This window comes from Rhinolophus sinicus, chromosome 1, assembly GCF_057876585.1.
Source record: "Rhinolophus sinicus isolate RSI-liver-muscle chromosome 1, RSI-T2T, whole genome shotgun sequence".
Classification (NCBI taxonomy): Eukaryota; Metazoa; Chordata; class Mammalia; order Chiroptera; family Rhinolophidae; genus Rhinolophus; species Rhinolophus sinicus.
This window is the reverse complement of record NC_142501.1, coordinates 32,130,684-32,146,769: the sequence shown is the minus strand read 5'-3', so window position 1 is coordinate 32,146,769 and position 16,086 is coordinate 32,130,684.

Sequence of the window (16,086 nt, the reverse complement as noted above, 5' to 3'; positions counted from 1 at the left end):
AATGGCAGGCAAAGTTCTGCGTCCCTGCAGTGCGCCATTTACTCCCAGTCACTTGGTGCCAAGGGCCTATATCCAGCCACTCAGTTGCTCCATTTGTCAGTTGTGAAAGATGGGGAAAATGAAGTATTCCCTAACAAGCACCTTCTGTGCTCTATTTCTGTCCGTGATCGAGACCTGAAAGGCAAGGTGTGTGAGAATGTCCTCAGTGACGCGGCGAGCACAGGTCTGACCCCACCTGATTCTATCTACAACGGCCAGGGACATCTCTTGCCTCTTTTTTTCCTGTAACACTTCAATCCAATGCAGCCAAAAAATCACTACACTGAACCCGTGTACAAAATTAAGAAAACCATATTCTTATTATATGAATTTGCTAGTGAAAATGTTGCCATCAGAGTGATGTTTTTAACAGCGCTCGGAATCTGCTCCTGGAAGTTGGTTAAATTTGTCCAAGCTCTTAGATATTTCCCCTTATCTCTTTACTTGGCTTAATCCCTTATCTCTCATCTCCCCTTCAGGTAATCTTGATTTATAGCATTCTTTCCGCCCTGGCCAACCTCTAATTCTCTTGGTTTCTGAAAGTGTTTTATCGACTATCAGATTAACAGCATCACCAAAAAAACAGCTCATCGTTCCAAAAAGTTTCCTGTTAATATTGTGCAATTTACAAATTGAAGGAGGGAGAATCACCCCTTCTGAACATTATCAGGATTCCTTATTTTATGAGAACAGAGCTTCGGTGTCAGTACCCCAGCCAGTCCAGCAATGAGCATATGCCATTTCCACTGTGAGAGAAGCCAGAGATAACGACCGGTCACCAGCTTAGGAGTAAAGCCCTCCAATAAAACTAACAGCCAAGCGATGACAGCACACAGGCGCTGCTAAAAGTCAGGTCTGCGTGTAGAGAACAGGGAAATTAGAGGAACCACTAATAATAACCACTCATGTCTATGTCACCTTTCACCGTTTACAAGTCGCTGTCACACATATCATCACATTTGATTAGCGCCACCCCTCTGGGAGGTAGGCACAGTTTGGCATGCCCGTTTTGTAAATGAGAAAATTGCAGCTCCAGACATTACTGATTTATCAAGAGTCACAGAGACAGTAGATGTCACAGACAGGACTTGAACCTTGGTCTGTCGCTAAAGTGCCAGCTCCTTCTACAAACGTCACTCAAAATGTCACTAACTGGATCATCCCCAACCACTTAGGCAAAACGCTCTCTACATCATCCGATAGGGAACACGAATAAGAGGAAAGCCCATTTGGGGTCAGAGACCCTGACAAAATGGTTAACAAGAAACAAGCATTTTTCTAACATTTATTCCCCTCAGTCAGTTTCCTCTGTGAGGCTATGCACTGTCCTCCTGCAGACCTTAGGCCGTCAGAAACACCCCCCCCTGACAACAGCACCCAGACTGACCATAGCCGGGGCTGGACGAGGGCCATCTCGGGCTCAGAAACACCCTTTTCTTCTTGTTTTCATCAAATAATCTGAATGTGCTACGGTCGATTCCAAACTGTCTTTAACAAGAACAATCTGAGGTAAACAAATTTACCTTCCAAAATAGTATTAATAATTGTGAAGAATCCTGTAATACTTGCTAAGTGCAAGACACTGTGCTAAGTATTTGGGGGTATATTAGTGCATTTAATCATCACAATAACCCTATGAGCTAGGCATAACTCTTAACCCCATTTTAAAGACAAAAAACATGAAGCATAGAGTTAATAACTTTCCAAAGGTAATAAAGGCACTGTGGACAGAGTGAAAATTTGGACCCACATAGTCTGGCTACAAAATCTGGGCTAGCCCTCTCTACATAACTGTCTCTCAGTGTAGCTGTTGTCTACAATAGACTTTTGTATATTGTCAGGGGGCTTCCACAGAAGGCGATACCTTAGCCCAAGAGATTTCACTCTTTTTCTGTCCCAACACAGCAGAATATGACTCCTTCCATCAGTAGTTGCTGGATTGAAATAACAGCAATTCTTACCATCTCCAGGTTGTGCCCCCTGCCTCCCCTTTCGTGAATAATCACTGTTTCCTGCTTAAACCCAAAGGTATGATTTAAAAGGCAGAATTTCAGGTTCTGTGGGAGTGTATGTATCTAAGAATTGTTGTATGGGTACTTTTCCAGTGTTCTTTAAATTACGACGTAAGCCATCTTTTCCTCAAATAAAACAGTCATCATTATTAGATCAAGATGGGAACCAGAGGTAACTAGGTTCTCCACTTCCTTATCATCTGCACAGACATTCCCTAGAATTCCTCCAGGCTTCCTGTTCTCCAGGGGGTGTAAAATTGTCAAAGATAATTAAGGAGAGTGATGACATGACTCAGTTTCCCTCTCTTTCTCTTCCTCTTTCTGTCTCTCACTCTACCCCCGCCTCCTCCCCACCCCCCACTCTCTGGCTGTTGTCCCACTAAGGTTGTCTAGAATGGATGCTATTTGACAGCCAAGATCACATCCCAAGGTGATACACTGTCACTAGTCCACTCAGAGACCTTACTAACTATTAAATAATAACAGCACCCAAACCCTAATCTATCATCCATCTTAGACAGCTTTGAATCAATTTACTGGCTGGGAATCAGGTTGCTTCTTAAACCTGCTAAACCACAAGTGACCAAATCTCATATAAATACAGTAATGAGTCAATAGCCGATGACAAGTGTCTATTACCATGGTAGCAGCAAGTCAGGAGCACATTTAATGACATTTATGCAAAGAGCGAGGCAACAGTTCCACCAGGGAGAAAAGATGGAGAAAAATGGAATCTGTGAGAGGCAGAAATTTGGCAAAAATCAGGGGGAAGACACCATATCATCAAAGATACTACTGAAAAAGCATATATGTCATCATCCTGGACAGTTTTCATTTTCCCAATGCAATCTCTTGAAGCAAAATGATAAACAGAGTAGACAGAATATGCTAAATTTTAAAAATAAGAGAAAGAGCTATCAGAAATGCCAAAGAGAAAGTGTGAGCTTCAAAAAACGAGAGCAGTGAGAGGCCATCTGGAAACACTGACTTCCCATTTTGGCATAATACATTGCACACAGTAGGTGCCTCAATTCATATGAATTGATCATAATCCCTTTGAGCATGCCAGAATGCTTTCTACCATTTTCCCAAGCCTCTCTTACACAAGTTAAACCTTTCTGACCTGTTTCCATGGTGTCTCCAGAAATGCGGACTTTTGTTTTTCGTGCAGCTTGTGCAGTTGTGCGTTATTTCATTGCAGCCAACTGTGCCTGAAAGACAGAAACAAACAAGATGTACAAGTGTGACAGTGAATGAACCATTTTACTGCAATTAGAAGTTAACGGAGAATAAATTATCCTCTAGATCAAGCTGTCCAGAAGTAATTCTCATTATTAATAACACTTTAACAACAGTTTGCTTCCCACAACCACAGTGAGAGCTAGAAACTTTATCATAACTCTGGAAGCAGGAATCACATCCCAGACAGCTAGCTCAGATGGCCATATGCAGCACAGAGAAGGCTTACATTACAAAGAAGCTCCAATGCATAACCATCCATGAAGTCCACTGGCTTAATGAGCAGGTGGGAAAAAAAATCCAAGGCCTTCTCTCCTTCCATCTTTGTCTTCTAATTTATGCTAAATTGTAAATGATTTTTCACATTAATGAGTTACGTCTATCTAGAAAGATACTTTCCTTTCTTCTTGCCTCATTGAGGACATCTCTTTTACTATAGCATCCTTATTTCCTACACATGACCACAAGGTTATAGAAGATTTGTAGTCCATGAAGGCAGAGATTTTACACACACACACACACACACACACACACACACACACACAGCAAGAGAGAATTTCAGCCAGTAGTTGATGCTGGCTATTGGCTAGAAGCCTCTGTGTCTCTCCATATGGACTTCCTCATGTTGACTCTCTACACGGGATACTTTGGGCTTCTTTGGAGCTTGGTGGCTTTTATCGCAGGGCAAGTATCCCAAAAAAGAAAGCCAGGCAGAAACCTATTGCTTCTTATGACCTAGCCTCACAGCTACATAGAATCACTTGTACTGCATTCTATTTGCTGAGGAAATCAGAAAGTATTATCTAGATTTGAAGAGAGGGGAAATGGGCTCCATCTCTTTATGAGAAGTAGCAAGATGCTAGAAATTCAGCTGGGACCAGAAATGTTGCTATGGCGTTTTAAGTTTTAAGATGACCAGATATCTGTTAGATGAACAAAAGGCAGCGTCATGAGCATTTCAGGTACAATTAGGAAGTAACATAAGCAAAAGAGCAAAGTGTGACATAGCACCGCGTATTCTGAGAACTGCAAGTCATTTGGACTTCTGACTGGAACAGTTGTTTGACTGGAGCAAACACTTCAAGAGCAGAAAAATGTAACAGATTTGTGTTTCAAAAAGACCACTCAGTCAAAAAAGTAAAGGATAAATTGGTAAGGACTAGATAAGAGTTAGCCCAGGTTGGTGACTACCTGGAAGTGGATATTGGTAAAAGACAATGAGGTTTGAGCTTAGGGTGGCAGTACTGGGGATAGGGAAAACAGGAAGAACTTAAGAGATTCAAAGAATAATAGGAAGAAACCATTTATTGAATTTCCATTGTGCATTTAATCATCTTGTTCAATTTTCACAATAACTCTATGATCTTGGAATTATTATCTTTATTTTTTTACACAAGGAAACTGAGACATAGAGAAATCAAGCTACTTGCCCACTTTCCCACAATTAGAACTAGGATTCACAGAGTCCAACAATGAAGCCCACACATTTAATTACTAAGCTATGTTGATTGGATGTGGTGGTAACAAAGAAAAAGAGGTCAGGATTATCACCAGGATTTTGACTTAAGCAATTAAGTGACTATTAATGCAACTTAACTAAATAAAGAGTTTTCTAAATTGATGTGGCCACACGATCTTTTACTCAGAGAACACTTCTCAGCACTGGTCTTTGCTGTAAATTGGAAATGTTAGTAGGGTGGGAAATATATAGGCTTTGAAACCAGACAGGACTGGATTTGAATTAAATTTCCACTGGGTAGTAGCTGGGCAGCCATTGATGTGTTATTTAATCTCTCTGAGCCTTAGTTTCTACATCTGAAAAATAGGGTAAGAACATAGTCTTCACAGTACTTTATACATCAGCATACATAGTGCATGTAGCAAAGACCCTCAGACACAAAGATGGTCAGTACAAATTAGTCACATTCTATTGTTTCCTCCTCTTCAATCAGCCAATATTTATTGAATATCATTTATACTCCCAAACCATTCACAGATATATATTAATTAATATTATGTTCCTCCCTTTTATTTCAGAAAAACTAAAATCATTCAATCGTTCCTATTTTACTCCAAATAAAATTTCTATCCATTAACATCAAATCATCTTGATACTAGACCCTAAATTCTTTCAATTTGGGGGCTGGAAGAGTTAGAGAAACAGAAACATCATTTATCAAAATAAGAAGTTCCTATTGATTCATTATAACAAGTCTTTACTTCATGTAATTTGGAATTTTTCCAGATATACAATTAATAAATATCCTCTTCCTTGATACTCATAACTGAATTATAAATGGCGTTATAGAGCCTCAGACAGATAATCATTATATAAAATGGAAAGAAACTGTGGTAGTTAATTTTATGTGTCAACTTGACTGGACAACAGAGTGTCCAGATTAAATACCATTTCTATGTGTGTCTATGAGAATGTTTCAGATGAGATTAACATTTGAATCAGTGGACTCAGTAAAATAGACTGTCTAATGTGGGAGAACATCATCCAATCCACTGAGGGCCTGAACAGAACAAAAAGTGGAGGGAGGATTCATTCCCTCTCTATTGCCTACTGAGCCGGGACATTGGCCTCCTACCCTCAGACTGAGATTTATACCATTGCTCCCTGGGTTCTCAGGCCTTTGAACTTGGACTAGAATTACACCACTGGCATTCCTGAGTCTCCAACTTGTAAACAACAGGTCATTGGACTTCTCAGCCTCCATAGTTATGTGAGCCAATTCTTCATAATAAATCTCCCTCTATGCATCTCTTATTGGTTCTATTTCTCAAGTAATACTAATTTTGGTACTCGGTGATTCTGGAGAACAGAATGTTAAGGATACGTTTTCTGAATTTGTTCTGGAGTTTATGGAATAGGCTGTCTAATCTGATTAGATTTAAAGATGCTAATGTGTTTGTTTCCAGTAGTAAAGAGAGGACTGATAGTCCATGATCTGGCAATAGAGATACACAAAACATCTGCACTAGATATGCCTAATCAACCACACATAAGAACGAAGAAGCTAAGAAACTCTGTATATGATACTTTTGGATACTTTAGAAAAGGTAATAAATATAATGACATTAACTCGTTGTTCCTAACGTTGCTGGACACAGTGGTGCAAAAAAAGGGCAAGCTCAGACATTTGATTTCCCAGTTTAATCACCACATAAATGACTTCAGAGTTTCGATGTGTGCCCTGCAGGAGACCCTTATATTCTGGAGATACAGGGCTGAAATTGTTGAAAATCAAATGAAACATCCTGTGACTGGTTGTTGTACAATGCAAGTTGAACTCTTAGCCTCATGTGTCTACTACCGTGTTTCCTCGAAAATAAGACCTAACCAGAAACTAAGCCCTAGCATGATTTTTCAGGATGACATCCCCTGAACATAAGCCCTAATACATCTTTTGGAGCAAAAATTAATATAAGACCTGGTCTTATTTTCAGGGAAACATGGTATTAAAGTGAGGGCATTGATTGGGAAAGAATGGAATCCTATAAGTTGGGATGGCAATGTGTGGGAAGCTGGGGACATTGAACCTCTAAATTCTGAGTCTTTGCCAGAAGGACAGATTCCCCTAATAACCCCCCACCCAGTGGAATCAGCCTCTCCACCCATAATAGTATCTACCTTTCCACCTAGGTTTGGGGAGTAGCCCTGCACTGCCTGAGGAAACTGTTGTGGCCTCCCCTTAGGCAGGTGCCATACAGGACAATGCTGAGTATCATCGGGACCCACACCAACAACCCTCTTTGCTCCTAGACCGTTGCCTCTAAACTCAAATGCCACCAGACCTCCAAAGGTGAGGTACAACATGTGACCCATGAGGAGATACATTACACTCCAGAAGAACTACCTGAGTTTTATAATTTATACAGGCAGAAAATTAGGAAACATGTATGGGTATGTAGACTAAAGATAAAGAATAATGATAAAAAGAATATAAAGTTGGATCAGGCAGAATTTAATCATATGGGTTCACTAAGCCAATATTCTGCATTCACTGTTGCAGCTCAGAGTTAGAAAAAGCTCTCTAACAGTTTGTTCAGGTGGTTGGCTAAAAGATGGACCAAAGGGTGGCCGCCAGTGAGCAAACTGGAAAAGCCCAGCCTGCCTTGGTTTAATGGATAGGAAGGGATTCAAAGTCTTAGAGATTGGAATGCTAGTCTGGATTTATCATTTAAGATCTACTCACCCACACTGGGAGGGTCTAGAAGACATACCTTTCACCAATACCACCCGTGTTTCCCTGAAAATAGACCTAGCCGGACAATCAGGTCTAGTGCGTCTTTTGAAGCAAAAATTAATATAAGACCCGGTCTTATTTGACTATAATATAAGACTGGGTCTTATATAATATAATATAATATAATATAATATAATATAATATAATATAATATAATATAATATAATATAATACAATACAATATAATGTAATACCTGGTCTTATATAACATAAGACCGAGTCTTATATTAATTTTTGCTCCAAAAGACGCATTAGAGCTGATTGTCCGGCTAGGTCTTATTTTGAGGGAAACACAGTATGAGAAGTAAGTTTGTAAGGGAGACCCAGCATCCTTGAAGAACTCTGTAATTACTATTCTCTGGAGGCCAAAATTTACAGTGAGACTGCAGTTACCGAATTGGGAAACCTAAATGCAATGGGAGTGATCAGATCCCAGGGTGGCAGGGGCCAAGTGGCAGCATTCAAACACCAAAGGCAGGGTGAGAATGGTTACCATAATGGACAGCAGAGTCAAAGCAGCAATCAGAATACCCTGACTCATGCAGCCCTATGGCATTGGCTAGCTGATCATGGTGTTCCTAAATGTAAAATGCTAGAATCTTACTTGAACTGTATAAGCAGAAAAGTTCTAGGTCAAGAAATAAAAGTCTAACCTGAATCATAAAAACAGAGTCACAGGTCTTCAATCAATTCCCAGGCTTGAGCCAGTTTATAAACCCAGAACCATTTGGAAGAAGGGGAGTCCCCTGAAGAACGGACCTCAGTGCACTATAGAAATGTTATACTGTTAATTTTCCCCCCAGCCTTCTCCAAAAAGGACTTACGGCCTTTACCAGAGTACCTGTACATTGAGGAAGTGAAAATAATCAGACCATCTGGGGACTATAAGATACTAGCTCTGAACTGACTCGGATTCCAGGAGACCAAAAACATGACTGTGGCCCACAAATAAGAGTAGGGATTTATGGAGGTGAGATGATCAATGGAGTATTAGTTCAGATCTATCTGAATCCAGTGGATCCAGTGAGTCCCCAAACCCATCGTCTGGTTATTTTCTGAGTTCCAGAGTGCATAATTAGAGTAGACATACTTAGCAACTCCCTGACCTATATAATAAGCATTATTATAGGGAGATAGACAAAGTGGGGATAGAAAATAGTAAATCAAAAGCAATATTACATTCCTGGAGGTATTGCAGAAATTAGTGTCACCATTAAGGACTTGAAAGATGCAGGTGTGGTTATTCCCACCACATCCCCATTAAATTCTCCTACTTGGCCTGTGCAAAAGACAGAGATATTGATACAATAGAAAAACAACAAAGCACAAAGGAAGATGGCAAAAGAAGAAAACAGAGACAAAAGAATACAAGACTAACAAAAAAACAAAAAACAAAATTACAATAAATCCTTCTCAATCAAAAATTACTTTAAATGTAATTTAATTAAATTTCCCCAATCAAAAGACAGAGTGGCTGAATGGATAAAATAAATCAACTATATGCTGTCTATAAGAAACTCACTTTAGGTTTAAGGACACACATAGAGTGAAAGTGAAGGGATGAGAAAACGTATTCTATCCAAATGGTAACCAAAACAGAGCAGGGCTGTCAAATCAGACAAAATAGACTTTACAACAAAAACTGTCACAAGAGACAAACAAAGTATGATTACATAATGATAAAATGGTAGATTCAACAGGAAGATATAACAATTATATATGCACTCAACATCAAACCATATATATAGAGAAAGTAAACATTGACAAAACTGAAGGGAGAAACAGACAGCAATACAATAATAGTAGAATACTTTAATACTCTACTTCCAATAATGGATAGAACATCCAAACAGAAGATCAATTAAAAAACAAAGAACTTGAATAACACTATAGAACAAATAGACCTATACAGAACATTATACCCAACAGCATCAAAATACACATTTTTCTTAAGCCCACATGGAACTTTTTTGAGGATAGTTCACAAGATAGATCACAAAACAAGTCTTAACAAATTTAAGATTGAAATTATGCCACATATCTTTTCTGACCACAGTAGAATTAAATTAGATATTAATTGCTGAAGGAAAATTCACAAAATGTAAAATTTAAACAATGGAACAACCATTAGGTCAAAGTAAAAACAACAACAAAAAAATTAGAAAATACCTTGAGACAAATAAAAGTGAAAACAAAACATACTGAAATGTTTGGGATGCAGCAAAAGCAGTATTAAGAGGGAATTTGTAGCAATAAATGCCTACATGAAAAAAGAAGAAAGATCTCAAATAAATGATCTAACTTTACTTCTCCAAAAAGAAGAAGAAACTAAGCTCAAAATTAGCAGAAGAAAGGAAGTGAAGATAAGAGCAGAAGCAAATGAAATGAAAGATGGAAAACAATAGAAAAAAATCAACAAAAGTAAGACTTGGTTTCTTGAAAAGATAAACAAAAATGACAAACCCTTAGCTAGACTATGTAAGCTAAAAAGAGAGAAGATTCAAATAAACAAATTAAGACATGAAAAGAGAAATTACAACTGATACCACAGAAATAAAAAGGAGCAGAAGAGACTGCTACATACAACTGTAAGCCAACAAACTGGATAACCTATAAGAAATACACAACCTACGAAGACTAAGTCATGCAGATAATAGAAAATCTAAAGAAACCAATAACTAGCCTGGAGGTTGAATCAGTTATCAAAAATATCCCAATGAAGAGAAGCTCAGGACAAGAAGCCTTTACTGGAGAATTCCACCAAACGTTTAAGGAAAAATTAGCACCAGTGCTTCTCAAACGCTTTCAAATACTTGAAGAGGAGAAGATATCAAACTCATTTCATGAGGCTGACATTACTTTGCCAACAAAGCCAGACAAAGATATTACAAAAAAAGAAAATTACAGGCCAATATTCCTGATAAATATCATGCAAAAATCGTTAACAAAATAATAGCAAACTAAATCCAACAGCACATTAAAAGGATCACCAAAACCAAGTGGGAGTTATCCCTGGGAGGCAAGTATAGTTCAACATATGAAAATGAATTAATTTGACACACCACATTAAGAGAACAAAGGACAAAAATCACATGATTATCTCAATAGATGCAGAAAAGGCATTTGACAAAATTTAACAATCTTTCATGATAAAAATTCTCAACGAACTAGTAATAGAAAGAAATTACCTCAACACAATAAAGGCCACATATGAAAGGCCCACAGCTAACAATCAGTTCAATGGTAAAAAACTGAAAGCGTTTCCCCTAAGATTAGGAAAAGGCAAAGATAGAGATCCAAGATGGCAGAGCAGATAAACACTGTGCATGCTTCCTTTCATGCACAATTTATAATAATTTTAATGTGTTAAAATTACAACTAAATAATAGAACAATCAACCTGGAGAATCATCTGAAGTCTACCTAAACAGAAGTTGTTATAACTAAGGCTATAAAGGAGAAGCCACGTTGAGACTGGTAGGAGAGGTGGAGACGCAAAAAGGGCTGGCTCAAACCTCCGTGTGGTGGTGGAGAATGAGGAGGGGTTTCTGGGCCATGGAAGTTCCTCCCAGAGGAGCAAGTGACCCCAGCCCACACCACACTCCCCTGCCGTAGTACTGGTGCCAGGAAGAGGAGTCCCCACAACATCTGGCTGTGAACAACAGTGGGGATCCTGACCCTCTGAGTTGGACAGAAGGCTGCAGGAAACCCAGATGATCTCTTAAGGGACACACTCACAGACTCACTCACTTGCAGGCACTCACCCTGGGCTCCAGCAATGGGACACGTCAGAGTCATATGGGGGGCAGACTGAAGCATGTGGCTCCAGGGTGAGGGCTGGACAGTTGCCATTTTTGCTGTGAGGGAGCCTCCTTCTGTGCAGCCAGCAGGAGGTCACCATCTTTTCTGTGTTGAGCCCACCCCCACATGGCCAAATCTGAATCTGATTGGCCTGGTGAGCTCTGCTCCTCCATGGTACTGACTCACTAGAAACCTGCCCTACCCTCCCCCAACACCAGAGGCATTTTCTCCTTGTCCAGCCAGCACTGGCCACATTGTACTTTTTCTTGGAAAATTATTGGAGTCCGCGGGCCCTGGGTAGGTAGCGACTGGCCTCCGTCTGCTCTGAGACTTGCTGAATAGCTCCAGGCTCAGCACCGGCACCAAAACAGAATCTACACTAACCTGGTGACCATAAAAGTCTAGTGACTTCCCAAGACCCTGCCTCACCCAACTTGTGTACTGCACGAGACTTTATCAGAGGCTGAAACTTAAGGAAGCAGGCAGGTGGCAGCAGCCCTCAGTGTATCCTGGCTTTTTGTGGAGCTACCCCAGACCCAGTACTGCTACAACATGGATGAAACTTGAGGACATTATTCTAAGTGAAATAAGCCAGAGACGGAAAGACAAATACTGCGTGATTCCACTTAGATGAGGTATCTGAAATAATCAAACTCTTAGAATCAAAGAATGGAATGGTGATTACAGGGGCTCAGGAAAAGGGAAATGGAGAGTTACTAATCAGCATAAAGTTTCAGTTAAACAAAATGAATAAGCTCTAGAGATCTGCTGCACAACATTGCACCTATAGTTAACAATACTGTACTGTACACTTAAAAATGTGTTGAGGGTAGATCTCATGTTAAATTTTCTTACCACAGAAAAATAATTTTTTTTTAAAACAAAGTTAAAAATCATATCAATCAATTGCAACACTTGGACTCATTTAGATCCTGATTCAAACAAAAGTAAAAAAAATACAGAGTAAATTTGCACATTGACAATATTTGATGATATTAAGAAATTATTGTTAATTTTTAGGTATAATAATGACATGGTGGTTTTCTAAAAGAATTCTTATCTTTTGGATATCCACATAGAAATGCTGATGCAAGATGTCTAGTATTTGCTTCAAGATAATTTAGGATGATGAAAAGTGGTGGGAGTTTAGATCAATCAAATTTTGCTATGAGTTCATAACTGTTGATTAAGGATTGGGTGCACAGGAGTTCATTAATCCATCCTCACTACTTTTGTGTATATGTGTTTAAAGTGTTCCATACTAAAAACTTTTGTTTAAAGTGTGCTTGTTATAAATGCTATTGGTATGTCAGTGACATATGCAAGTAGGTGCTTAATAGATGATTCTTAATAATCCAGGTTTTTTATCTAATGTTTGGAAGATCCACTGCAAAACAAAGAAAAAGGAAATAAGAATAAAACCATATTGAACGTGTATGTTTGCTCCAGGGAAAGTTTCAGATTTCAAAATTATAGTTAAATAATATACCCCAAATCTAATATTAAAGACTAACATCTTCTAACTCCCACCCTTCCTATTGGCTGACTGCCTCATTGTGATGATTCAAGTTAATAAAGAGCAAATATTGCATGCACATGATAAATTTTTGTCTTAACTCTGAGGATATATAACAACCCTCCATCATTTGTATCTGATAAAAGGAAGGCTTATGCCCAGAGGAAATTTCAGACTACTGGTATCTTCCTTGGATATTATTCTTCACCCCTAAAAATATTTAGCTCTCATGTACAGCTGAATTGGATATGGATGAGGTGGAACAAGTGGAAATAAGCCCTCTTTCTTATCCCCACATGCCAATCATAAGTAGAATTACTTCTGTGCAAATCTAGTTAACTAGGTTAAAGACATGGGGGCTAGAAATGTAATGGGAAAATAAAAAGGAAAGAAGGGAGGGAGGACAAGGGGAAGGGAAGAGGGAAAGAAAGAAGAGAAAAACTGACCCTTCTCAGCAGAATGCAAAATGTTTCAATTTAGTAAGTTTGGTGCAGCTGTTCTCATAAACCCATGAAGAGTGGAGCCAACTGTCCATTAAAGATTTACCAGCCATTCCTAATCCTCACTGTGCAAAGTGTCCATTGGAGAGTTCCCTGTACACTAGTTGGTGACGATTACGTTTCTTTTCAAAGTCATTTATGGTCACTGAGGAATCTGAACTGTAAGAAATGGATTATCAGTTATATAACCAGAAATTTACATATGGGTACAGACTTTGTCACATCTCAAGTTGAGCCAAAGCACTCTAATAGGACCTTAAATGTGTGCAAAAAAATTTTTTTGACCAACTATCTGAAAAGTTAGATAAATTACATCCTAAAACCAGATCATCTCTCTAAGTTTGGGCTGTACAAGGAATGTTTACTTGGGAATAGTAACCTTTCCCTCTTAAGTCACTATCTCCAGATTTGTAAAGATGCAGCCAGAGCTAGATTAGTACTCCCTCCCAGTCTTCTGAGATGACTGAACTAGCAAAATCATGGCTTTATTCACCAGTAACCCTCTGAAATGTCAATATAGCTTGATTCAAATAGTTCAATTATCCATGTTCACATTGTTTCAAAGATACGTATTGACTGCTGATATGCCAGGCATAATACCTACTAATACAAAGGTGATGAAGACAGAAAAGACTCCTCATGGGCCACACAATCCAAAGAAGAATCAAGAGGTAGGTCTTGGCTAAAGTCTAAAAGATGAGTATAATTTAACCAAACAACATGGGACACTTGGCAGCCTCCTCAAGTGAATACATTGGTATAGGAAGTCCTTAGAGATCTAGAATTACTCTTTTGAGGCCTTTTAGAAAGGGCCTCATCCTCTTCTCTCCACTTCCATTTGAGGATTAGTTTCAAAGAGAGTGGAGAAGAGAATCAAATCCTTAGGTAATTTGGGGAATCCAAAAGAAGGGAAAACAGACTCCCTACTTCCTTTCTGGAACTCTGGGATATAGCATGTACATTCAGTTTAGCCAATCAACAAATATTCATAGAGATCCTTTTGTCCCAGGCATATCTTTATAGGGCTTTTCTTTTATGCCACTAAAGCAAGGCAGCAGTAGAGCCGAATAACTTTAAGAAATGTCTGGGGCAGAGGTCCCAAGATTTCTCCAAGTCCCCAGCACTTCAAAAGGTGTGGGAGATACACTGACCCTTCCGTTGTTCCCACCTTTTTTGGTTTACAGAAGTTATTCTCTAAAAGAGAGAGGAGAATGAAAAGTAAGAGAGAGAACACAAGAGCCCAGTGGGCCCTGCAGGCATGATGAGGGGCACACAGCAGGAAGCACCATGGAGGACCAAATGGGTAAATTGCACACATCAGGGGAGACCAGTGCAGGATGAGCAAAGACCAAGGAGTAAGTACTATCTCTTCACTATTGCTGTGAGACTGTGAAAACCTTATAGCTTAGATTAGTTCCAGGAAAAAGGGGAAATTATGACTTGGTAGAATTTAAACCAGAGCTAGAGGAAACTCAGAATTGACTTAGATTTGTTGTTTATAAGAAAAGAGTAATAGTGCTTTTGAATGTATATAAAATAAAGTTACATTTTTTACACAACCATGATATTTGAAAATACTACAATACAAGCTGTGTGTGTGTGTGTGTGTGTGTGTGTGTGTGTGTGTGTGTTTACAAACATAACCAAATGTACTTGAATATTGGAACTTTCAGAATATCTACCTTGGGAGGTTCTATTTACGGTGTTGTCATTGTTCAAACTCTTTCTTAAGCCTTCAGCATCATTGTACAAACCATACAAGAAAATCAATTCCATTAGTTTATATTGATTCTTCATGTTTGATTACCAATCGTAAAAGAAAGAGAGTGGGGAAAAAAGAAGAAAAAATGATTCACTTAAATCATGGCTTTATTCACCAAACTTGGCACCTGCAGGCTTCTAGCAGTTTCCCAAATTCAACAAATACATGTTTATTAGCTCTGAATATATTCAAAGAATAAAGGCAATTCCAAAGATGTTTGAAGCAATGGCTATTGTTTTGTAATACATGTGTTGTCAAGGTGACTATTTTGAATGAAAATATTCATTTGGATGTAGTAGTATATATGTGAAAAACAAAAACCAATCCAAAAAACAGCCACCTTGTAGTTATGGGTACTTAGGGCAGTGACAAACATCTCAACTTTGACTGAACTATCATTTTTTTCCTTGAAATCGTATGCTCTCTGTCACTGTCTCAATCTCCAGAATGCCTTCTATTTCTCCACATCTTGGAAAGAGCTTTTTCAAGGAAGCTGCAGCGTAAGTGCTATCAGGTAAGAAGAGAGGAGAGCGTGAGGGAGTCTGGGTCATGCAGCCTGTACTGTCTCTCTACAAGGATCTTTGCATTTTTACAAGCATTACTCTTAATCTCATTTTTCATTCCCATCTTGCAACTTTATGTCTTCATATTGATCTTAGTTCCGCTGCTTAGAGACACCAATGAGAAATGCTGAGAACATTCAATAAATAAAAAATATCCATCCACCCTGTACGTGATTCCTCTTTAGAAAATTGTGCAAGTAAAATAGTGTTTTTTCTGCTCCCTGTTTGTTCTTGAGACCAAAGTCTATGCTGTGCATGTGGAATTGACTCCAGGGATGGGTGGAGGGTGTTCTAAATTTTAAATCTCAATCCTGGTTCTGAAGCCCAATACTGCCTTAGAGAAGTTGCCTTCTATTATTATTGATTACCTCGCACATACTGCAATTGAAGTCACATCTACAA